The 26209-nt window shown below is 38.9% G+C and overlaps 1 protein-coding gene and 1 non-coding gene across 2 annotated transcripts in view; one reads left to right on the top strand and one right to left on the bottom strand.

Annotated features, from left to right (window-relative positions):
- PTPRO (protein tyrosine phosphatase receptor type O) overlaps window positions 1-26209 on the bottom strand; it is a 277143-nt gene that overhangs the window by 203949 nt on the left and 46985 nt on the right. The gene's annotated exons all lie outside the window — the stretch shown is intronic.
- On the top strand, window positions 18978-19049 carry TRNAS-GGA. Its single transcript has one exon. It is a non-coding gene; the product is annotated as a tRNA-Ser (tRNA).

Below are 26209 nucleotides of genomic sequence, written 5' to 3'. Positions count from 1 at the left end.
AAGGAGAAAAGGAAAGATATACCCATTTGAATGCAGAGTTCCAAAGAAGAGCAAGGAGAGATGAGAAAGTGATCTTGTGATCATTTCTCAGTGATCAATGCAAAGAAATAGAGGGAAAAAATAGAATGGGAAAGACAAGAGATCACTTCAAGAAAATTAGAGATACCAAGGGAACATTTCATGCAAAGATGGGCTCAATAAAGGACAGAAATGGTATGGACCTAACAGAAGCAGAAGATATTAAGAAGAGGTGGCAAGAATACACAGAACTGAACAAAAAAGATCTTCATGACCAAGATAATCACGATGATATGATCACTCAGCTAGAGCCAGACATCCTGGAATGTGAAGTCAAGTGGGCCTTAGAAGCATCACTATGAACAAAATAGTGGAGGTGATGGAATTCCAGTTGAGCTATTTCAAATCGTGAAAGGTGATGCAATGAAAGTGCTGCACTCAATATTCCAGCAAATTTGGAAAACTCGGCAGTGGACACAGGACTGGAAAAGGTCAGTTTTCACTTCAATCCCAAAGAAAGGCAATGCCAAAGAATGCTCAAACTACCGCACAATTGCACTCATCTCACATGCTAGCAAAGTAATGCTCAAAATTCTCCAAGCCAGGCTTCAAACAGTATGTGAACCATGAACTTCCTGATGTTTAAGCTGGATTTAGAAAAAGCAGAGGAACCAGAGATAAAATTGCCAACATCTGTTGAAGTGAAGTGAAGTCGCTGAGTCGTGTCCCACTGTTTTCGACCCCATGGACTGTAGCCTATCAGGCTCCTCCATCCATGGGATTTTCCAGGCAAGAGTGCTGGAGTGGATTGCCATTTCCTTTTCCAGGGGACTTTCCTGATTTGGATCATCAAAAAAGCAAGGGAGTTCCAGAAAAACATCTGCTGCTGTTGCTACTAAGTCACTTCAGTCGTGTCCCACTCTGTCCAACCCCATAGACGGCAGCCCACCAAGTTCCCCAGTCTCTGGGATTCTCCAGGCAAGAACACTGGAGTGGGTTGCCATTTCCTTCTCCAGTGCATGAAAGTGAAAAGTGAAAGTGAAGTCGCTCAGTTGTGTCTGACTCTTAGCAATCCCATGGACTGAAGCCTGCTAGGCTCCTCCATCCATGGGATTTTCCAGGCAAAGTGTACTGGAATGGGGTGCCATTGCCTTCTCTGAGAAAAACATCTACTTCTGCTTTATTGACTATGCCAAAGCCTTTGACTGTATGGATCACAACAAACTGTGGGAAATTCTTCAAGAGTTGGGAATACCAGACCACCTGACCTGCCTTTTGAGAAATCTATATGCAGGTCAGGAAGCAATAGTCAGAACTGGGACATGGAACAACAGACTGGTTCCAAATAGGAAAAGGAGTATGTCAAGGCTGTATATTGTCACCCTGCTTATTTAACTTATATGCAGAGTACATCATGAGAAATGCCAGGCTGGATGAAGTACAAACTGGAATCAAGATTGCCGGGAAAAATATCAATAACCTCAGATATGCAGATGATACCACCTGTATGGCAGAAAGCAAATAAGAACTAAAGAGCCCCTTGATGAAAGTGAAAGAGGAGAGTGAAAAAGATGGCTTAAAACTCAAGAAAACTAAGATCATGGCATCTGGTCCCACCACTTCATGGCAAATTGATGGGGAAACAGTGGAAACAATGGCTGACTTTATTTTGGGGGCTCCAAAATCACTGCAGATGGTGATTGCAGCCATGAAGTTAAAAGACGCTTACTTCTTGGAAGGAAAGTTATGAACAATCTAGACAGCACATTAAAAAGCAGAGACATTACTTTGCCAACTGTGGTCTGTCTAGTCAAGTCTATGGTTTTTCCAGTAGTCATGTATGGGTGTGAGAGCTGGACTATAAAGAAAGCTGAGGGCTGAAGAATTGATGCTTTAGAATTGTGGTGTTGGGGAAGACTCTTGAGAGTCCCTTGCACTGCAAGGAGATCCAACCAGTCCATTCTAAAGGAGATCATTCTGGGTGTTCATTGGAAGGACTGAAGCTGAAACTCCAATACTTTGGCCACATGATGCAAACAACTGACTCATTTGAAAAGACCCTGATGCTGGGAAAGATTGAAGGTGGGAAGAGAAGGGGATGACAGAGGATGAGATGGTTCAATGGCATTACTGACTCAATGAACATGAGTTTGAGTAAGCTCCAGGAGTTGGTGATTAACAGGAAGGCCTGGCATGCTGCAGTCAATGGGGCTGCAAAGAGTCGGACAGGGCTGAGCGACTGAACTGAACTGAGAATGGCTCCACTGGTGAATTTTACCAAACATTTAAAGAAGAATTAACATCCACCTTTCTGAAACATTTTTGAGAAATTGAAGAGGAGAGAACACACACAAACTCATTTTGTGAGGCTAGCATTATCCTGATACCAACGCCAGAAAAGGACTCCAGTAGAAATGAAAACTGCTAGTGGTGAATATAGATGCAAAAACTCACAATAAAATACTTCCAAGCTAAATTTATCAGCACATTAAAAGAATCATTCACCATGATCCAGTGGGATTTATCCCTGGAATGGTTCAACATTTGCAAATCAATCAGTATGATACATCACATTAAAAAAATGAAACCGAATAATTGCAATCATCTCAACTGGTACAGAAAATGCATTTGACAAAATTCAGCATCCATTCATGGTAAAAACTCTTAGATATTAGGCAGAGAAGGAACATATCTTAATAAAGACCTACATGACCAGCCCAGAGCTAATATTATACTCAATGATGAAAGGTTGACAGCTTTATCTTTACAATCAGAAACAAGACAATGGTGCCCACTCTTACCACTTCTATTCAACACGGTACCTACATTGAGCAACCAGGCAAGTAAATAAAAGATATCAGCAAACTACTACAGATAAACAACAGGGTCCTAATTATAGTATATGAAACTACATTCAATATCTTGCAATAAATTATAATGGAAAGGAATGGTAAAAGGAATGTATATGTATACACACACAATGGAATGTTATTTAGCCATAAAAAAGTGAGAAAATTCTAACATTTGTGACAACATGGGATGAACCTTAAAGGCATTAAACTAAATGAAGTAAGTCAGACAGAGAAAGGCAAATACTGTATGATCTCACTTATATATGGAACCTAAACCTACCATCCAATCAAACTTGTAGAAAGAGAGATCAGATATGTGGTGACCAGTGGCAGAGTGTTGGGGGAGGAGAGAATTGGAGGAAGATGGTCAAAATCTACACATTTCCAGCTGTAAGATAAATAAGTACTAGAGCTGTAATGTTCAACATGATAACAATAGCCCATTACTGCCGTATGATTATATAGGAAAGTTGTTATGAGAGTAAATCCTAAGAATTATCAAAAGGAGAAAATTTTTTCTTTTCTTGTTTATTGTCTTTTTATTGTACCTTTGGGATGATGGATGCTTACTGGAGCTACTGCAATAATAATTCACAATACATGTAAATCAAATCTTCATGCTGTATGCCTTAGTGGTATATGTCAATTATTTCTCAGTAAAACATAGTAATTTAGTAACATTTAAGGCTATAGTATGATTTATCTATGTTTTTCTCTGAACTAAGCATACATATCTAACTGACTTATTTTCCCACACCTGAAAGGAAATCATAACTGAACACACAGGGTGATTCAAATGAGTCCAACACCAATGATTGAACTTTAATTTGCACATACAAACATACAAATATATGCACCTATATATACATACGAACCTGTGTATTTATGTGCAAATTCACAAATACATTTGTACATAACACATCACATATATTCAGATATATTTCCATGAGAATACATCCAAAGAAGGACCCCACTTGTAAAAAGAACTGAAGGAAATTAATTTCTGCAGCATACAGTATCTTCCAGAAATTATATGCTACACACACACATACACAAACACACACAATGTGATCTGTGCTCTCAGTGGTAAAAATGACTCATGAAGAATTAGACACCTGCTTCTGTTTATAACCTTGAGTAGTCCCAAAGGCCTGATTACTTTGAAACAACAACACACTTATCTTGGTTCATTTCTTAATCAATCTTTTCAGGCATACCAGAATATCCCATTTTCCAATACAAGGGCTTTCATCATTAGTGTGTGTGATCTTTAATTCTACAGTGGTGTCATATATTAAGAGACAATAAAATGAAATAGGTCGTTATCTCTTTAAAAGCTCCAATAATTCAAATTTGGACAGCTTCAATTTGAGCAAGGTAATTGTGGAATTATGCCTGCCTTTTCTTATGCTGCAGTGTAACATTTAATAGTTTTGCAAAATCTTCCTGAACTAAGCTACAAGCAATAAGAAAATAAAATTAAAACATTGGTTGTAAAATTAGCCAATAAAAGACACTAAAAATTTGATTCTAGAGGGGGCTATGGGAAAATCTTTCATTATTCACATAAGAATTGGAAGAATAAAAGTGTTTAGGGGAAAAAAGAATCTTTTTTTATTCACCTTCCTATTACTTTGATTTCCCTCTCTCATCTAACTAAAACTCATTCATACTGTTTCAATACCAAATAAAAACAGCAACAGCTACACCTTACTCTGGTTCTTCTTCCCTTCAAATCATCATCCCTTCTTGTCCTCTTTTCATGGGTCAGTTTATTAAAACAGCTTAATGTTAGTCACTCAGTGATGTTCGATTTTGTGACCCCATAAACTGTAGACTGCCAGGGTCCTCTGCTCGTGGAATTCTCCAGGCAAGAATACTGGAGTGGGTTGCCATTTCCTTCTCCAGGGGATCTTCCAGACCCAAGGACTGAACTCAGGTCTCCTGCACTGCAGGCAGATTCTTTACTGTCTGAGCCACCTCATTGCCTAAGTTTCTTCAGTTTCCCTCTAATTCTCAGCCCCTTGCAATGTGGCATTTGCCCCATGCTCTTCTGCTTCAATTGTTCAAGCAAAGGAAAAATGTCTTCATATTGTCTATACTTATTGACTTCAGTCATTCTAACTTTGAATGTGATACTCAGCTCTGTTTCACACTGATTATCACTTCTCCCTCCTAAAAAGATTTTCTTCCCTACATTTGTTGATTATTGCTCTCACTTCATTCTCCTTTCTGATTCCTCTCTCTCTCTTTTTTTTTTTAACTGCAAGTTTCCCCTCTGCCTCCCTCTTAAATATTAATATTATCAGAGTTCTCATCTGTGCTATTGGGTTGGCCAAAAAGTTTATTTGGTTTTTCCCATAGATGTTATGGAAAAACCAAAGGAACTTTTTGGCCAACCAATATTATACATGATTTCTTCCACTCCTGTGTTGTCCTCTACAGGTGATAAATTGAGTTTGGGTTCAAGTCCATCTCAAATGTTTAATAGGAACATGGACAAACCCTCGTTGTTTCCCCAGGCTCTTGAATGTATAAATTGGATATAGCTATACTCTGAAGTTGGAAAAACTGTACCTCATTAGGAGGAAGCAGTCACTATGGCAGGAAAAGCTAAGAAAAGCCCTAGAAATTGTATCCGCCCTTACCACCTCCAGTAAAGACAGCAGTCAGAACTCGTACTTCATTCCAAGAAGAATTTCAGACATTCGTACCACCATTAAAATCCTCAGGGTTGCAAAAGTGGAGATTCTCTTTATAATATCATGTAATTAATTTCTCTGGCCTTTGAATAATCCAGATGTATCAGGGCAAATGACAATGAAACATCAAAGCTTAATCAGCGGTCATCCTAATTACCACATGTTAGAGGTACTTTTTTTGGTATTAGATCAAGTCAGCCTCTTAGACATGGTAGCTTGTGGCAACTAGTGATCTGGTGGACATGTTCTCCATAACCCTCTTTGATGACAGAAATAAAAATCAGGTCACTTTTCCACAGGAAGCACAATATACATTCATTTTCTTCCCTCAGAGCTAAACTAAATCTCCTGTTCTCTGTCACTACATAGTCTGCAGGGACCTTGATCATTTTTATATTCTGTAACACCTCAAGTTGGATTACAATATTGCTGACATAAATAGAAATTGAACATGATTAGCCGTAATTGGCCAGTACTTTAGGCATCCTAATAATTTGCCTATGTGCCAGAGGGCAAACCTCAATAGACAAAAGCTCATGGCAAAAAAAAAAAACAAACCTAGTGTATTAGAGCGAGGCCATTCCCTGAGTAGTAGACAGTTATGTAACATTTGAAAAACAGTTCCTGGCATGATAGTAGATCCCAGGAGAGCCCAAACACAGAATCTTAGAGCCTGGTTGACTATGGGAATAGAACTGTATATTATCTAAGCCACTAAATCAAAAGTTTGGGGAGAAAGTGTAGTGATATCTAATAAAAGTACCATTCAAGATGAAGTCTGAGAAGTTCCAAAAGACAGAAGTAAATTACATAAACAGGTGGTGAAGCACCCAAGTCCATTTGTATGGTACCAACCCCCTCTCACCACCATGACTGCATAAAAGTGGTGACAACAATTGAGGTGTATGTTTCACAGATAAGTTGATGCTTTGAGGTGGTCAAAAAGTTCATTCAAATTTTTCCACAGGATCTTTCCAAATGAACTTTTTGACCAACCCAATAATTTACTCATGCTAGCGTTACTGGATAATTGCTACAGTCTAGCAATTCATGGGGTCGCAAAGAGTTGGACATGACTGAGCAACTGAACTGAACTGACGCTCACTTAGGACGTGGTAAGGCAAGGAGATCCAACCAGTCCATTCTGAAGGAGATCAACCCTGGGATTTCTTTGGAAGGAATGATGCTAAAGCTGAAGCTCTGGTATTTTGGCCACCTCATGAGAAGAGTTGACTCATTGGAAAAGATTCTGATGCTGGGAGAGACTGGGGGCAGGAGGAGAAGGGGATGACCCAGGATGAGATGGCTGGATGGCATCACAGACTCGATGGACGTGAGTCTGAGTGAACTCCGGGAGATGGTGATGGACAGGGAGGCCTGGCGTGCTGCGATTCATGGGGTCGCAGAGTTGGGGTCGCAAAGAGTCGGACACAACTGAGCAACTGAACTGAACTGAACTGAAGGGAAGTAAACTTTCAAAACTAATATTTGGAAGTTCACTTTGCATGGAAGAAAAAGTGGCCTTGGCTTTGGGCTCCTGGGAAGAGTAAATGGTTCGGCTATTCAGTCAGGACTCCGGAGAAAGATAATTAGAAGATGAGACAATGAAATCTTAGGAAGATGCATGAGACTGGATCTGTGGCCTTGGGCACAAAAGTATTCTTTTGTTTGTATCATGTTAGTGCTAGGCTTCCCTGATGGCTCAGTGGCAAAGAACCTGCCTGCAATGTGGAAGATGAGGGTTCAATCCCTAGGTTGGGAAGATCCCCTGGAGGAGGAAATGGCAATCCACTCCAGTATTCTCTCCTGGAAAATTCCATGGGCAGAGGACCCTGGCAGGCTACAGTCCCTGGGGCCACAAAGAGTCGGGCATGACTGAGCAACTAAGCATTTATAAATCCTTTAGATGGTGGTGATTTAGTCGCTAAGTCGTGTCCAACTCCTGTGACCCTATGGACTCAGGCTCCTCTGTTCATGGGATTTCCCAGGCAAAAATACTGGAGAGGGTTGCCGTTTCCTTCTCCAGGGGATTTTCCTAATCCAGGGATCAAACCCAGGTGTCCTGCATTGCAGGCAGATTCTTTACCATCTGAGCCACCAGGGAAGCCCTTTCTAGGATGTGTATATGCACAAATCAGTGGCTTTAATATATGCTGCTGCCTCTAGCAGCTAGAATGTGTGGGTCCCAGAAACAAGGAGCAGGATCCATCTGACCACTCTTCAGGGACTCACTTGTGGAATGTGTGCTCCCCATTTGCACAAATATAGGTTCTGCAGGATAAGTGGGCTTGATCTTTGGAAAGGGATTGTTTTTTACCACAGGACAAAGTAGAACTATATTCTTATTTTCCACTTTAACTTGAAGCTACAGCTACCTCTTGGTCATTTGGGCTGCTCATGTCATTGCAGCAACCAAGGTGGAGGCAACTGACTCAAATTTCTGTGCGGTGCTAGGATTGGTGATACATAACGGGAACAGGAAGGAGTATGTGTGGAACTGTAACATGCATGAGGAGTAAATATTTGTATTTCTGTGCAAAGAGATAATGTGAATGGGCCATTACGGCAAATATACCACCAAGTGGAAAAGAAACTAAGGGCTCAGATCTCTCAAGTATGAGAATCAAGGTCATCTCAGCAATAAGAAATCTAAGCCAGTCAAAGCACTGGGTAACAGTGAGGGAAGTCAATAGAGTGAATAGACAAGAAGGGAGATGATTCATGTCAACTCTGACCTTGATACTGGCTGCAAAAGTGGGGACTGGAGTTCGTCCCAATAAATCCTGGAAGTAAGTCTGCTCACAGATTAATGTTGATCATGACTTCGAAGGGGACTCTGACAGATTGCACTTAGTGGAGGGCATGGTGGATCTGAGTGGTGCAAGGGATGGGCTATATTGACCATTTCATATCCTCTCAGCCCATCTCTGACCATAACCACTGCTGTGCTGACTAGTTTTTTTAAATACTGCAACAATCTTCACCCTGGTTCAGTCATACAGTACCTGATTTGGGGCCTTCACCCTGTAACTCTTACTTCCTGCCAAAGACTGCTTGGCACAAGCGTGTGGAATACCCATGGGATCATGTTTGGCTCCAAGGTATACACAACCAGAAGTGTACTACTTAAGTTCCAACCTTAAGTACTAGAGATGAGGACCAATGGATAAATGCTTCCTCCTCTTGCTGCCAAGCCATCAGTTCTGAAACACAAGGCTTCCAAAAGATCCTGTGAGAATGAACAGTGGTTGTATTTGTGGTGTCTTATCAGTAACACATCTCCACATTGGTTTTTCTTCTTTCCCTGTTCAAAATCTGTGCTCCCCATGCTTGATCTCTAAGATTATATTCCTCAGTAAAATAAGCTACCTTTATACAAGCAGTGATCTCTGGTTTGCTTTAGGGAGAAACTGAGTTTAACACAGGACTTGAAAATGCTTTTGAAGGAAACTTTTTTGGGAGACTCTCAGGGCAAATAGATGGGGAAAAATGGAATTAGTGACAGACTCTCTTTCCTTGGGCTCGAAAATCACTGTGGAGAGAGACTGCAGCCATGAAATTAAAAGATGCTTGCTCCTTCTAAGAAAAGCTATGACAAATCTAGTGCTAGTGTGTGCTTAGTCGCTCAGCCATGTCTGACTCTTTGCAACCCCAGGGACTGGAGCCTGCCAGGCTTCTCTGTCCCTGGGGATTCTCTGGGCAAGAATACTGGGGTGGATTGCTATACCTTCCTCCAGGGGAATCTTCCCAATCCAGGGATCAAACCCAAGTCTCTCACATTGCAAGGGGATTCGTTACTGTCTGAGCCACCAAGGAAGCCAAATCTAGACAGTGTATCAAAAAGCAGAGACATCACTTTGCTGACAAAGGTCCATATAGTCAATGCTATGGCTTTTGCAGTAGTCATGTGCAGATGTGAGAGTTGGACCATAAAGAAGGCTGAGTGCCAAAGAATTAATGCTTTTGAACTGTGGTGCTGGAAAAGACTCTTGAGAGTCCCTTGGACAGCAAGGAGATCAAACCAGGAAATCAACCCTAAATATTCATTGGAAGGACTGATGCTGAAGCTGAAGCTCTAATACTTTGGCCACTTGATGTGAAGAGCTGACTCCTTGGAAAAGACCCCGAGGCTGGGAATGACTGAAGGCAAGAGGAGAAAAGGATGACAGAGGATAAGATGGTTGGATGGCACCACCACCTCAGTGGACATGAGTTTGAGATGATGAAGATGGGAGATGGTGAAGGACAGGGAAGTCTGGAGTGCTGCAGTTCATAGGCAAAGAGTTGGACATGACTTAGCAACTAAACCACAACAGCTCTAGAAATATAAAGTGAAGGGGAAGCTAGAACCTGCATACCAACTTAAGCCTGGATAGGCAACTGGTTTTGTTAATGGGAAACAGGTAATGTTGAGAGAGGAGCTAGCTACATTTTGGACTGGGGAGATTAAAAGTCTAATCTCAGATGATGGAACTGAACATGGACTTCATCCAGAAATCTTTTGGCATTCCAACACTTGATTTAAAGTCAAAGGAAGGAATTGGATGATAGAAAAGCTGTAAGAAAGGATGAGCTTCTCAGATTAAATAAAAACCTGCAAATTATTTAATGTGACAGCAATATTTGGGGAACGTGGTTAGACCAAATCTCTTCATTAATAAACTGAGCTCCCTGAATATGAAACTAGAGTAAAAATTGTCCTAAATGTCATTCTTTACTTTCACATTCACTGTATCATTTGCACAATGAATTCTTGTTACCTGGCTATTTAAAGATTCCCTGGAGGAAAAAAATACTGTCAAAATACGTCTTTCTTGAAGAAGACAGAAAAAAATAGGTTTAAAAAAAATCACTCAGTGAGAGCAAGGCAAGAGGTCAAACAGCTTTTCTAAGATGAAGACAAGAATGAACACTTTTTTGGATTTCCTTTTTTAAACAAGGGATATAATATGGACTTATTAAACATGAAAATCTTCTTGCCAGTTATGAAACAATTTCAGAGAGTAAAATTATTTAAGGAACTTTGTTGTTAAAACCTTATGGATGTGCTCACTGATAAAAACATTTTTTTTTTTATTCCTCTGAAACCAATCATAGCATTTTAGAGTGGGACATTAAAATTTCCACTAAATTTACATTAAAATTGGACAAGATTTTATCTACTCTACTAAAAAAAGAGCACATATTGTATCTACTAATCACTGCTTAATGTTGAATATTAACACATGAACTTTTTCCAATTAAAGGACTATTTATCTCAGACCCTAATACCTTATCATTTTAGGCATTTTATTATTCTTTTGCATTTGTTAATGGCATTACTCTCTGGCGATGACCAAAGGTCTTTCAAATCTTATCATTTCTGAGCAGCTTAAAGTATGGGAAGAAAAAAAAGCCTCAATGTCTTTTTAATTAAACAACAGAATTTTGTAACAAAACTGGTGTAAGGGCAGGTGGGTGGCTCTTCTACAGCATCCAAAAGAGGTACAGAAAATTTTTTATGCAGTATTTGTTCTTGAATTTACATATTTTTCCTTGAAATTTATATACTATTTTCTCATGTGATGAAAATTAACCATACTTCCATTAGGGAGACAAACTTGCACGTTGCATTTTACAGTTAAAAAAATAATTTGTGCTTGCAAGGAAAAAAATGCACTCTCTTTTAGAATTCCCTAAGGCCTCCAGTGGGCTTCCCCAGTGGCTCGGACAGTAAAGAATCTGCCTGCAATGCAGGAGACCTGAATTCAATCCCTGGGTTGGGAAGATCCCCTGGAGGAAGAAATGACATCCCATGAGAAGTATTCTTGCCTGGGAAATCCCATGGATGGAGAAGCCTGGCGGGCTATAGTCCATGGGGTTGAAAAAGGGTTGTACATGACTGAAGGAACTGGGCACGCACAAGCATGCACACAAGGCTTCCAGCAATGGCCTTACTGGAGGCTGTGTTATTATGAACACTGTTCACAGCTTTTTGTTTTCCTTGTAGAGTGCTGCAATTCACACACATTAAACTGTGGGATCACAGAAATAACTAGTCCTGTAGATGTACAGCTACAGTCTCCGGAATAACCAGAAAAAAGTCTTTGAATTCTGGCATAACAATAGCAAGAGAGAAACTCTTCTTCTAAGACTGGTATCATCAGAAGGACATGCTTCTGACTTTGAAAACCACTGTTTATGATTTTTCTGGCTTGTTATGAACTAAGTTCTAGTCTTCAAGCATTATTTCTTTTATTTCAGTAACTTGCATCATTGCTCTTTAATGCATTTGCTGGTTAATTCATTCATTCAGTAGATGGGGAAAAAGAAGAAGCAGTGGCAGATTTTTATTTTCATGGCTCCAAAATCACTGCAGATGGTGACTGCAGCCACTAAAATAAAAGACACTTGCTCCTTGGAAGTAAAGCTATGACAAACTTATATAGCATATTAAAAAGCAGAGACATCACTCTGGACCATGGAGACATCACTCCAACCAGAGTTGGACCATAAAGAAGGCTAGGTGCTGAAGAACTGATGTTTTTGAATTGTGGTGCTGGAGAAGAATCTTGTGATTCTCTTGGACTGCAAGGAGATCAAACCAGTCAATCCTAAAGGAAATCAACCCTGAATGTTCACTGGAAGGACTACTGATGATGTCGAAGCTCCAATACTTTGGCTGCCTGATGGGAAGAGATGACTCACTGAAAAAGATCCTGATGCTGGAAAAGACTGACTGAAGGCAAAAAGGAGGGCTGACAGAAGATGAGAAGGTTAGGTAGCACCACCATCTCAATCAACATGAATCTGCGCAAGCTCTGGGAGACAGTGGAGGACAGGGAAGTCGGGAGTGCTGCAGTCCATGGGGTTGCAAAGAGTCGGACACGACTGAGTGACTGAACAACACCATCATTCATTCAGTAGAGAGATACAGTACCAGGTATGTTCTAGATACAGATATACTCAGATGGCAGGACCCCTGCCAAAAGTGAATGCTGGCCAAGTGGGCAAGGCAGCTGGAGAGATGAGTAAAAAACTAGGGGATGGGGACGTCCCTGGTAGTTCAGTGGTTGGAACTTCACCTTCCTGGGCAGGTAGTGCAGGTTCAGTCCTTGACTGGGGAGCTGAGATAGTGCATGCCTCAAGGCCAGACAACCAAAATAAAAAACAGAGGCAATATTGTAGCAAATTCAATAAAGACTTTTAAAAAATTAAAAAAATATATATCAAGGGAGCATAAAGGAAAAAAAATCAACCCTGCTGAGGACATCAGGAAGGGCTTCCCTGAGGACATAACACTTGAGGAAGAGGGGTAGGCATCACCAGGCAGGTGAGAAGAATTTATGGGCACAGGAAGAGCAAGAGGAAAGGCATGGAGCTCTGGAGGGAGTGAGCATATGCAGGATATTACAAGTTCTGTGGTATGAGGGCAGCCTCCTCCCCCAACTCATTGCAACAGGTTGTTAAGAGGTTTGGACTTTTTCCCCCCAGGGGCAATAACATGGCACTCTGTAAGGAAAGCAACATTTTTCTATAGGTTGCTCATGTTATTTCATTTTGAGACAGATGTGGCTTATGAAAGTTTTCATGGGCTATGTAACTTGAAAACAGAAAGGCTTTCCAGCTGATATTTCAAATGAGTCTCCAACCTAATATCTGGTGTTATTAATACCTGGCAGCCCAAAATAAAGAGCAAGGTGCCATAGCTATTTATACAAGCAGTTTCCAGGGGAAATGAGAGCCTTAGGTCTAGATACTTGTCTGTTATGGAGGAAGAGGTAGATGTGTGGGTGGGTGTCTGACAAAGCCAGTTAAATACTGAGCATTCTTATCATGAGTGGAGCTACGTGATGCAACCTTGCGGGTGGGATCTACAACCCTGCAAACGTGTTATTATTATGAGACATGAGTCTGAGAATTTTGAGTGGTAGTGAGGGTTTTGTTGCCTTTAGATGGAAAACTCAAAATATATAGTGCATCTTTAATCGCAGATGCATGTATAGGCTTTGTTGTCGTAGAGTCACTCAGTTACATCCAACTCTTTTGCGACCCCATGGACTGTAGCCCTGCCAGGCTCCTCTGTCCATGGGATTTCCCAGGCAAGAATACTGGAGCGGGTGGACATTTTCTTCTCCAGGGAATCTTCCCAACCAAGGGATCAAACCTGCTTCTCCTGCTTGGCAGGTGCATTCTTGACCACTGAGACACCAGGATTAGGCTCAAATAAATCAGTGTGGATATATTTACTGGTTCATATATGTATCAATTTAGTGGCACTATCTAAAATATTCTTATCTGAAAACTTGACAAGGAAGCAATGCTTTCAGAGTTATAGTGATACTTTCTATTTTTTCACACGTCTCATTTTTGAGAAGAAAATTGCGTCGTATATGGAGATACCTTAAAATTATTGACACCCAAAGATATTTTAATTATAGAAATTTATAAAAATGTAAACATTTTGGATTACTCAAATTCCATTTCATTTTAACATTTCAGTAGATTTATTCTTTGTGATAAGTGAGTGCTATGGACCAAACTGTGTGTCCTCAAAAGTCATACATTGAAACCTTAACCTCCAACATGACTGTATTCAGAGACACGACTTTTAGGTAGTAATTGAGACTAAATGAGATCATAAAGGGGCGTCCCTGGTGGCTCTGGGGTAATGAATCTGCCTGCCAATGTATGATATTCAAGTTCAGTCCTTGGGTCAGGAAGATCCCCAGGAGAATGACATGGCAGCCCACTCCAGTATTCTTGCCTGGAAAAATCCAGGCTCCTCACAGAGGAGCCTGGTGAGCTACTGTACATGGGGTCGCAAAGAGTTGGACGTGACTGAGCAACTGAGCACACACACAGGAGATCATAAAGACATGAGTTCTAATTTGATAAGCCTGGCGGTCTTATACGAAAAGGAAGAAAGGGATCTCTTTCTCTTTCTGCTCTGGAGGATAGTGAGAAGGCAGCCACTGACACCCCGGAAGACAGGGCTCACCTGGAACAGACCTGGACTTCCCAGCCTCCAAAACTGTGAAAAAACAAATCTCTGTTGTTTACGCCCCAAATTCATGGCATTCTGTTTTGTCAGCCCAAGATGACTAAGACAGCGAACTCATCAATAAAAATTAGAGTACGTATAAAAACTCACACTGAGAGCCAGAAGTTGTGCTTTGATGCAATGTACTAAAAAATTTCTAATTTTTATGGTTCTTTGGAAGTGGTTATAATCAAGCCTTTAAACAGTGTCTTTCCCCCAAGAACAAAACAATAACATATTCATTTAAAAGGCTTCCTACTTTGAATTTGAATATACTGCCTAGTGTCTGGGCTTCCCAGGTGGTGCTAGTGGTAAAGAACCTGCATGCCAATTCAGGAGACTTAAGAGATGTGGGTTCGATCCCTGGGTAGGGAAGATTCCCCAGAGGAGGGCAGGACAACCCACTCCAGTATTCTTGCCTGGAGAATCCCATAGAAAGAGGAGCCTGGCAGTCTGCGGTCCATAGGGTCGCAAAGAGTCAGATACAACAGAAGCCCTTAGCATGCACACACACGTGCCTAGTTTCTCCTTGGAGACTTTGGTTGGATGTTGAATCAGACACACTTGTGCCCTGTCTCATTCCCTCTTCGGCTCACCTGTCTCTGAAACCCCTGCTGCTGCCACCTTTTCATCTATGCACGGGCTCTAATGGACTTCATGCTGGTCTATTCTGTCTCTCATCAGTGCCTGTGCTGTGGGGTTCTTCTCTCTGATCCCAAGGCTTCCCTGTTGGAGCTGAGACATGTGATAACAAAGGCTGCTCAGAGTCCATGTACCGTCACCTAGAAGTGTGGGGAAGTTAATGTCCGTTGGGGTAAATCTCGGGAGTTTTGAGAGATGGGAGCTGGCAGATAAACTCTTCTTTATTTGTCTCCCAAATGGGCCATCCTGAGATGCGATGATTCACCCAGCCTCTTGAAAGACTGTCAAAAATATATGCTGCAGTTTGCTTGGTACCAAGCAGTGGCAGGCTTGGTAATCACACACAGACTGTGCTCAATTCTATGTTATCTCCCTTTTTTCTTCCTCCTACTTTTCTGAGAATTGCCCTCCCTAATAAAGCAATAACACAAGAGCTTTCATTAAGGCTCTGTTTGCTGGAGAATCTGGGCTTTACAAGGATGGCTGTAAAATAATAAGAAATATTTTTAGATTTTCCTAAATTATTTTGCTCAGTAAATCCTCTATCAAAGGCTACTATAAGCTATAATACCTCCAGTTTAGAGATAAGGAAATTTTAAACTCACAGTTTAAAAGTCACTTAAAGTTAGAAAGCCACAAAATGTTTATTAAACGCAAATATTTTTCCAACTAGGAGTTTGAAGCTTAGACATAAACACTGCCTAAGAGATCTTTTCCATTTAGGGAAAAGGAGAAAGGAATTAAACATTTTAAGTCGATTTTTGCCATTAAAAAAGGCAAACGTATCTGTTACTGAATTTTTTTATTAAAATTTAGGGAAAGAGGAAACAAAGTGGGGGAAATGTGCCAATAGACATACACAGGTACAGATTTTCTAGTTCTTCTTGAATCACTTTTGGTATTTTTTGTTTTTCTAAAAATGTGTCATTTTTGTCTAAGTTATGTAAGCTATCTCCTTTTTATTCCTGATTTTAGTAACTTGATTGTGTTCTCTTCATTTCTTGATCATTCTAGCAAAGTTTTGTTAATTTTGCAGATCAAAGAACCAATTTTGGCTTCACTGATTTTTCTCTATTGCTTTACTATTCTCTATCTCATTTATTTATGCTCTAACTTCTTAAATGACTTCCTTCCTTTTGCTTGCTTTAGATATAGCTTTCTCTCCTTTTTCCAGTTTTTTTAAATAGGAAAATTAGATTATTGATTTAAGATTCTTCTTCTTTTTTAAGACAGATGTTCACAGCTATAAATTCGCCTGTTAACATTATTTTAGCTGCACCTCATAAGTTTTAGTATTTTGTATTTTCACTTGCAATCATTTTAAAGCATTTTAAACTTTACTTGCTATTTTTTATTTGAACTATTGATTATTTAGATGTATTGTTTAATTTCCACATTTTTGTAATTCTTCAAATTTCCCCTAATTGATTTATAATTTACTTCTATTGTGACTGGAGAATGTACTTTGATTATTTCAATTCTTTTACATTTACTGAGGTTTGTTCAATGACCTAGCACGTTTTCTATCCTGTAAACTATTCTATGTGTGCTTGAGAAGACTGCGTAGTCTTCTGTTGGTGGATGGAGTATGCTATAGACGTTTGGTCAGTTTAGTTGGTCTATAGTGTTGTCTAAGTCTTCTAATCCTTTGCTGATCTCCCCCTTAGGTGTTCCATTCATTTTCTGAAAGTGAGATACTGAATTCATCAATTAATGTTTTTGAATTGTCTATTTCTCCCTTCATTTCTATTAAGAGGTTTTGCTTCTGGTTATTGTTTGTATGGTATTTTTCTTTCATCTTTTAAACTTTCAATCTAGTTATATCTTTGAATCTGAAGTGCCTTTCTTATAGACAGAATATGCTGCTGTTGCTGTTCAGTTGCTCAGTCATGTCCGGCTCTTTGCGACCCCAGGGACTGCAGCACGCCAGGCCTCCCCGTCCTTCACTATCTCCCAGAGTTTTCTCAAATTCATGTATACTTAGGTGGTGATGTCATCCAACCATCTCCTCTTCTCCTCCTGCCCTCAATCCTTCCCAGTATCAAGGTCTTTTCCAATGATTCTGCTCTTTACATCAGGTGGCCAAAGTACTGGACCTTCAGCATCAGCATCGGTCCTTCCAATGAATATTCAGGGTTGATTTCTTTTAGGATTGACTGGTTTGATCTCCTTGCAGTCCAATGTACTCTTTTTTTTCTTTTTCTTTTGTTTTATATAAATTTATTTATTTTAATTGGAGGTTAATTACTTTACATTATTGTATTTGTTTTGCCATACATCAACATGTATCCACCACATGTATACACGTGTTTCCCATCCTGAACCCCCCCTCCCACCTTACTCCCCGTACCATCCCTCTGGGTCATCCCAGTGCACCAGCCCCAAGCATCTAGTATCAAGCATTGAACCTGGGCTGGTGACTCGTTTCATATATGATATTATACATGTTTCAATGCCATTCTCCCAAATCATCCCACCCTCTCCCTCTCTAACAGAGTCCAAAAGACTGTTCTATACATCTTTTCAGCACTACAGTTTGAAAGCACTAATTCTTCAGTGCTCAGGCTTTTTTATGGTCCAACTCTTACATGACTACTGGAAAAACCATAGCTTTTGACCTTTGTCAGCAAAGTGATATCTCTGCTTTTCAACATGTTGCCTAGGTTCGTCATAACTTTCCTTCCAAAGAGAAAGTTACGCCCTTCTAAATTCTCAGCAATATATTCGAGCTTTCCAAAAACCCCTATGAACATCTCATTAATATACTTTCCTTTTATAGTTTGTCCAGGCTTTTGTTTGCCACAATTATTAATGTAGGCATCTGTGATATTAATTTCTACTGATTATTTTCAACAAATGACCTGGAGGTAGGATTTTTGAGCTCTAAATCAGGTCAAATAATGATAATGACTTGTGAACAGAGATTTTCCAAGCTTTGAGACAAATCAAATAATATTGATGCTTTAAGGATGAGACTATATGAGAAGATCCAGACTTGGTCTGCCTCTGTCATGGCTCCAAGTCTGTTAGTTTCCAAGGCTGCTTGAGAACTGGGGAGCGAGCAGGGAATAAGTGTAGGTCAAGTTAAATAGCCATAAATCTTGCTCTTACTGAGGTTCAGCAGCTTTTCTTGAATAAATGCATCTCAGATTGTTGTAAAACTTTGGTTAATTTCTAGAGCTCTGAAAGATTGACTTGGAAATTTCTTTTCTGTTTTCATTCTCCTCTTTTTTTTCTCTCAGGTATAGGAGGGTCTATTTTCATTCTTTTATAGATTAGATTTATGGAAGTTATCACTCTGATATCCTAAAAGCTCCAAGTCCTTTTATTGACTCCTATTTTTACCTTACTCTCTTTCCAATATTTCAATGACACTGTTCTTTCATATGGATATTAGTCTTGGAATTGTTCTGAACCATTCCAAACTAGGTAATAAACATATTGCGAAATATTTTCAAAGCAAAAGTATTAACAAATGTCTGTACAAATCAGCATTTTCTTTAATTGATTCAATATCCTCACTCCTTTTCTTCAATCAGTTGTTCTTTGGATTTGGGGAGTGGTAGAATCTTTGAAAAAACGTAATGAATGGTATGGACTTTCACTCCCAATATATACATGTGAGTACAAAAATGCATATTTTTTATAACGTGTTTATGGTCCTGAATCCCTAAAATATCTCTGGAACACAGATTAAGAATTTCTCTCAGTGTTTATGCTATATTTGTTTATAATTGGGCTTCCCTGGTGGCTCAGAGGTTAAAGCGTCTGCCTGGAATGCGGGAGACCCAGGTTCGATCCTTGGGTGGGGAAGATCCCCTGGAGAAGGAAAATGGCAACCCACTCCAAGTACTCTTGCCTGGAGAATCCCATAGAGGGAGGAGCCTGGTAGGCTACAGTCCATGGGGCCGCAAAGAGTCGGACACGACTGAGCAACTTTAAGTAAGTAAGTTGTTTATAATCATTATTTGTATATTTTCTACCATCTTTGTCTCTGAAAAAATTTCTCACTGGTAGTAAACACAAAAGATGAAATCAACATTTATTGAGTGCCAATTAAATGTCAGTCATCATGTTATATAAAATGATTTGTTCATATTAGGTACCTAAGTATATTTTACATAAACACTACTTTACTTATATTATTTCAGCCTCCCTGTTTCCTTAACTTTTGATAGAGAAACACTGCCCTAAATTAAAAAACTAGAATAGTTTGATAATATGTTATACTCAAGAAACAGCAGAGTGGGTGGAGGGAAAAAGATTTAAAAAAAAAAAACTACTGATGACATTGAGAAGAGATTCAAAATAAACTTTGGGAAACTTTAGAAATCCTTCAATTTCCACCACTCCTAAGATCTGCCTCTCCAAAAGTTCTTTCAGTGTGAAACAATATAAAACAACTCATGAAAATGTGCTGTTGGAAACTTCAATTGTGATGCCGGTCTCAAGGCCCAAAGTCTTTTCTTCTCCTGTCTTATTGTGTGTCTCTCACAAGACAATTTGCCATCACCATGCTAGTATTAATGGTCCAAGACAGCAAAGCCTATGTTCAACTTCATAGCTACATAATCATGTTTGTTCCTACCAAGCCCCTGTGCCCACTTTACTTAGCACTTTAGATATGGATCTGAATATTGTATCAGCTTCTCGTAGGTACTGCGATTACTTCTACTTTAATTTTTCCATGTATTTTAACCAGATTCCAGGTAAAACATCTGGAGACACTAATTACTGCCTGTCCTATAAACTTACATTCCAATTTGCCTTTGTGACAGTCATGTCATTAACTGACTCAGAACCAAGTCTAATTAATCAACTGACAAATATAGATGGTCCACCTGCCGGCACCAGTTGTAGTCTGAACCTAGCACAAAATAATGTATCCTCGGTAGCACTGCTTATGAAAATTCTGGGCATTGATAAGACAGACGACTTATTTCTCAAGCTAAATTATGGAAGGGGACTTCCCTGGAAGTCCAGTGGTTAAGATTTTGCCTTCTGATGCAGGGGCTGTGGGTTAAACCCTTGGTGAAGGAGCTAAGATCCCACGTGCCTCATGCCCCCCAAAAAACAGAACATAAAGAGAAGCAATATTGTAACAAATTTAATAAAGACCTTAAAAATGGTCCACATTGTCAAAACTATAGAGGAAAATTGAGTATTCTCATTATATTTCAAAATCAACATCTAGCTTATCTATAGCGATTTATTTGTTCAATTCACAAGCCAGTAGGGAGAGTCCTGTGTATCATTTCCAAGCCCATCTGCCCACCTGCAACAACTTATTATTGGTAAATTCTTGCAGGGTACTTCACTTTCAAGTATTTAGCTTTGTTGTTTTGGCTGCATTCCAATCTGTGTAATGACACTGTCCTCCCTCTTAAAGAAAAATAAAATCATAGGAGTTTTCATTACAGAAGTTACCCTTTACTTCCTCTCTTAAGACAGATGAGAAACTATCCAATTGAGTTTCTACTGCCACATGGTCAAACTATGGTCAACCAGAGGTGCTGTGTTTTATAATAGGTAGGAATCTCCTAATTGGTTCCATAATGGACTTTAGAGTCTTTCAGATAAAAGATATCATGGAATTTGAACATGCTATTATTGTACAAATGGCTCTTACTACAGACAGCAAAAGGCGAAAATCTTTCAAATGTATTCTCCTTAGGCTCCAGGATTCTTGTTAATCAAGTGTCTCAATTTGTTCTTGTTTTTGTGTTTTAGGCCACACTGTGAGACATGCTGGATCTTAATTTCCCAACCAGGGATGAAATCTGTGCCTCCTGCATTGGGAGAGCAGAGTCTTAAAAACAGCACTGCCAGGGAAGTCCTGAGTATCTCAGTTCTTAAACTGCATCCCAGTATGCTAAGAAGAGGGCTTCCCAGGTAGTGCTAGTGGTACAGAGCCCCCCTCCCAGTGCAGGAGACCCAGTACAGGAGAAGAGAGGCCGGTTTGATCCCTGGGTGGAGAAAAAACTCTGGAGGAAGACATAGCAACCCACTCCAGTATTCTTGTCTGGAGAATCCCCACGCACAAGGAGCCTGAGGAAATGGGGGTGGGGGTTCATGATCCATAGGGTCACAAAGAGTCAGACATGACTGAAGTGACTTAGCACCCACACACATGCTAAGAAGGCAGAAAACATTCTCAGTACATTCCAATGAGTGATACATTAGGAGCACACACCACCACTAATATACCACAAATACCTGGGATACGGAAGAATCAAGTTAGTGAACAAAATATCTTTTAGAGGAGTCATAATTTAAGAATTTTTACAAAGTGAAATTTCTTTAAAAGATAATTTTTAATTTCCAAAAAATAAAAATCCTGCACACATATGGAATAAAATTACAAACACATACATACATGCAATAAATAACTGATTTAGTGAATGCTAAGGATTCTTATTTTCATGTAATCAGTGGTTAAAATAAAAATGTGAGTTTGAGATTTTGCTAGCTATTTTAACATTTACTGATTACTTGTTGGTTGCAAAGTATTACAACTTTTACAAGATATAAGTGTTTTGCTAACTATAAATATCAATATAATATTTGCTCATTGCAGAAAATTTGGAAAATCATTCTCTCACCAACTTGAAAAAGTTCATGTAAATAGTTTGGTGAAATCCTTCCATATTATTATCTGTTTTATAGTTATTGAAGCCCATTTATTTTTTCATTTAGCAACACATCATGAAGATTTTTTATATTGCTGGAATTTTATGCAATATTAATGTTCTTGCTTGAAAAGTATAAATATGCCTTAATTTATAATCTCTGGTTAGAAATTTAGGCTGCTTAATTTTGCTAATATCCTAAGTACTGTTGCAATGAATATTTTTCATATGTATCATTTCAGTCATCTTTGACAAAGGTTTTGTATCATCTTTTATTAATCCCTTAGGATAGACTTTTAAGTAGGATTACTGGGTTAAATATATTCACATTTGCAAGCCTTTGGATTTTTTATGTCACTTGCTCTTGAGAAGTTTATAGTTTTCCTGTATCACTGCTAACAAAGAGAATCATAATTTTTGTGCAAAAAAGTAAAAGTTTCCTTGTAAATTTTTACAATATTTATTACTATTTTTCATGGCTCTTAGACACTTTTCCTTTGTTTTGGAGTCACTCATTAATTCCTTTGCCTACTTTTCTACTGAAATATTCATCTTCTGAATTGATTTGCAAAAATCCTTAATATGTTAAAAGCATCAGGAATATATAAAATTAGGACACCTGTGATGCCTACATAGTGAATGATCCTTTCCCCTTAATTTTTCTTGGCTTTTAATTTATTTATAATGAAATTTGACATACAGAGGGTTAAATTTGTACCCCTATAGAATTATATTTTGAGAAGTCTTCCATATGGTATAATGAAATTACTGCTCACATATTTTTTGAAAATTATTTTACGGTTTTAATTTGAATATGTCTTTAATCATTTTGTAATTTGTTGTGGTTTTTAATTTTTTTTCATTGAATTGATTTGACAGACTTGAAACTGCCATTCAGAGTTGTGTACTACCTTTTTTTTAACTCGTATGATGTGCATGTGTGTGCTAAGTTGCTTCAGTCATGTCTGACTCTTTGAGGCCCTATGGACTGTAGCCCACCAGGCTCACAGTATTCAAGAATATTCTTCCCTCTTCTTTTTAACCATCAGACTTCTACCAGTTTTTTAGCTCCCTGCTTCTAGGTAAGGTTTTCCTCAGCCATGGTACACAAGTGGTTTATACCACTTACTTAGTGTCTTGTTGCAGTGCTTCTTGTTATCTTGTGCTGTAATTTGATTCCTGCTCTTTGAATGTTTGTTTATAAATTTTTTTGTTGGAGGTATGATACCGAAGGCTGTGCTATCTGCATTTTTGAGAAACCTAGAAAATTGCTATCTTAAAACGGATGCTCAGAAAATATGTATTGACTTAATTTAGCTATGATGAAGAAATGAATCATGACAACTTCCTTCTCCTGCTTTCAGAAATAGCATGTACTTTGTGTGTATTTATGGAGTGGAGTTATTTCATTATCTCCTTCACTCAATTTTGTCACTAGTGAGTAACTTTGGATTTTTTCTTTGACCTTCTTAATTTTAAAATTATAAAATCTTTTGCTAATTTGAAATAAATATAAAATACACAAATGAAATATTCAAATATTCAGGCACTACCTGAAACAAGTAGGTAGTTTGATTACCTGATCTAACTGACATTTATTAATTTATACCATCTCCTGCTTAGCTTATTAGTCACCAGATAGTTATATTTAGAATCTACACACACACAAACACAAGTGCACATTTCGACAGGTAAAAAGGTAAGATTTCAGTCAACAGACTTAAGAATTGTTCTCTATTAGTATGAATTAGGTGCTATCTTAATTATATGACCCATATATTTCTTAACAAAAGGATCTTTGTGTACAATTTTTGTCTTAAAATCTTCATTGAAATTCCTATAAATATTATACTAAATATTTTTACATTTAAGAAAAATGGGACTTTCAAGTTTCAACTATGCTTTTCAAAAAAACATTCAGCATTCTTAGGGTAAAAATATAGATAGCAGAATGAAGTATATATAAATTAAATATAAATTTAGTATAGTATATCAATTAAAATGTTAACTTAGAGTATATCTATCATTTTAATTTTTCCCCCTCCCTCTGTTAAGGATACTGGATACTACTGGTAACTTATCTGTGAAATGCTATTCTGTGATCTCAGAAAAACATGAATGACAACTTTCTTAGTAAAGAGTAGGCTACAAACTAGCAGTCTGAAGTATCAATATTTTGGCACTCTAATCAGACATAATTTATCTTTAAGAAATACCACATGGAAACATCACAAAAGGAACAGAAGAAAAATTACAACTCAAGACAGCATGCAAAAGTTTTGCGAGGTATTTGTCACCTAATAACTGTGACTTTGCTTTGAGGATGCACCTGATGTTTTCACTGATACCTGGCACTATGGAGCACCTGGCTGTTTCTGGCACTCCTCACTTACAAAAATGATTTTACAGATGTACTGAAATGTAGTTTTACATATTCTATCAACTAGCTATGAGTTACTTGAAAGTAGCAACTGTGTGTATAAGCAGCTCTTGCCCAAACACCTGCTTGGTTGAGATCCAGGATCAATGCTATTCCTAACAGATTTAGTTATTGCCACCATTTGGCATGGCAACCCACTCCAGTATTCCTGTCTGGAGAATCCCCATGGACAGAGAAGCCTGGTGGGCTACAGTTCATGAGGTCACAAAGAATCAGACATGACTGAGCGGCTAAGCACACACAGCACATCCAGTCACAAGCACTTACCCTTTTTAGCTTATCTCCAAATTTTGGTTCTGCCTTTCTTATGATAAAAGCATGCATTTATAAGCAGCCTACTGGGTTGAAGAGGATGTTCTTTGTTAATAGAATGGAGAAAAAGACACTGTCTTATTTCATTGATTTTCTAATTAGGATATATCAGATGTATAAAAAGATGCTTTATACATGCAAAGGAAATTTCACAGTGAAGTTTCTGTAGCCACAGAAAAATTGAGAAAACTTAGGCTAGGTCTGTTATAAAACAAGTATTTCAAAATCTTTTGTGTTGTGGGTTTGCGTGCTAAGTTGCTTCAGTTGTGTCCGACTCTTTGCAGTCTTAATGGATTGTAGCCTGTCAGGCTCCTCTGTCCATGGGATTCTGCAGGCAAGAATACTGGAGTGGGTTGCCATTTCCTTGAAACAAGTATTTCAAAATCTTCTGTGTTGTGGCTTTAAATAATGCTGTTTATTGGTAGTCATACATAGCCTATAATAAAAAAGAATCACAAAAAACTGATCCACTTTATTGATTTTGTTGCTACCACTGTAGACACCAGTTCATATTACTGCCTTTCGATTTCTTTGGAGGCAGTATAACTCCAATACTTTGGCCACCTGATGCAAAGAGCTGACTCACTGGAAAAGATCCTGATGCTGGGAAAGATTGAAGGCTAAAGGAGAAGAGGGCGGCAGAGGATGAGACGGTTAGATAGTATCACAGACTCAATGGACATGAATTTGAGCAAACTCTGGGAAACAGTGATGGTCAGGGAAGCTTGGCATGCTGTAGTTCATGGGGTCTCAAAGAGTCAGACACAACTTAGTGACTCAACAACAACAACATAGCTTCCCAGGTGGCGCTAGTGGTAAAGAATCCGCCTGTCAATGCATGAGACACAAGAGATGTGGGTTCAATCCCTGAATTGGGAAAATCCCCTGGAGAAGGAAATGGTAGCCCATTCCAGTATTCCTGCCTAGAAAATTCCATGGACAGAGGAGCCTGGTGGGCTGCAGTCCATGGCCCACAAAGTGCCAGACATGACTCAGCGACTGAGCACACTAGTCTAGCTTAGTAGTTAAGTAGTCTGCTCTGCTGCTTATTAACTGGGGACTTGCCTCACTGTTCCACAGCTTCTTCATCTGTAAAATGAGAATAATAATAAAGATCTACTTGAGGAGTTAAAACCATACTTTTTGAGTTGAAGTAAAGAAAACAAAAGAAACAGTCAAGAAGCTGTGAGAAGGGACAGAAAGCCAAATTCCTGTAAGCAGCACAGGGATCCAACACAAGTAGAGATAGGAAAGGCACCATGAGTCTAATTCTTTTATTTTCCCCCTGATTTCCTTGAAATATTACTCTGGGAACGCTGTTTGTTTTCTTAACTTCTCTCTCAACTTTGTCTCAGACTCCAACTCTGCTGATAGCTTTCCATTTCCTTTCCCCAAAGGATAAAAATGAGCAATTACAGCATGCCATACGCAGTAGCCAAAATCAGGGTTTGGTAGTGTCAACTAAAAAAGTAGTCCCAACCTAAAAGTTGAAAGTTATGATTTATTCTGTGGGAATCATTAGAACTTCAAACTTGGTAGGCAGCATCCTCAAGTAGCCTTGAGAGAACTGCTCCTTGGAGGGAGTGGGGTGG

This window comes from Oryx dammah, unplaced genomic scaffold (assembly GCF_014754425.2).
Source record: "Oryx dammah isolate SB20612 unplaced genomic scaffold, SCBI_Odam_1.1 HiC_scaffold_29, whole genome shotgun sequence".
Classification (NCBI taxonomy): domain Eukaryota; kingdom Metazoa; phylum Chordata; class Mammalia; order Artiodactyla; family Bovidae; genus Oryx; species Oryx dammah.
Note: the sequence above shows the minus strand (reverse complement) of the source record. Positions and strands in the feature narration are given on the sequence as shown.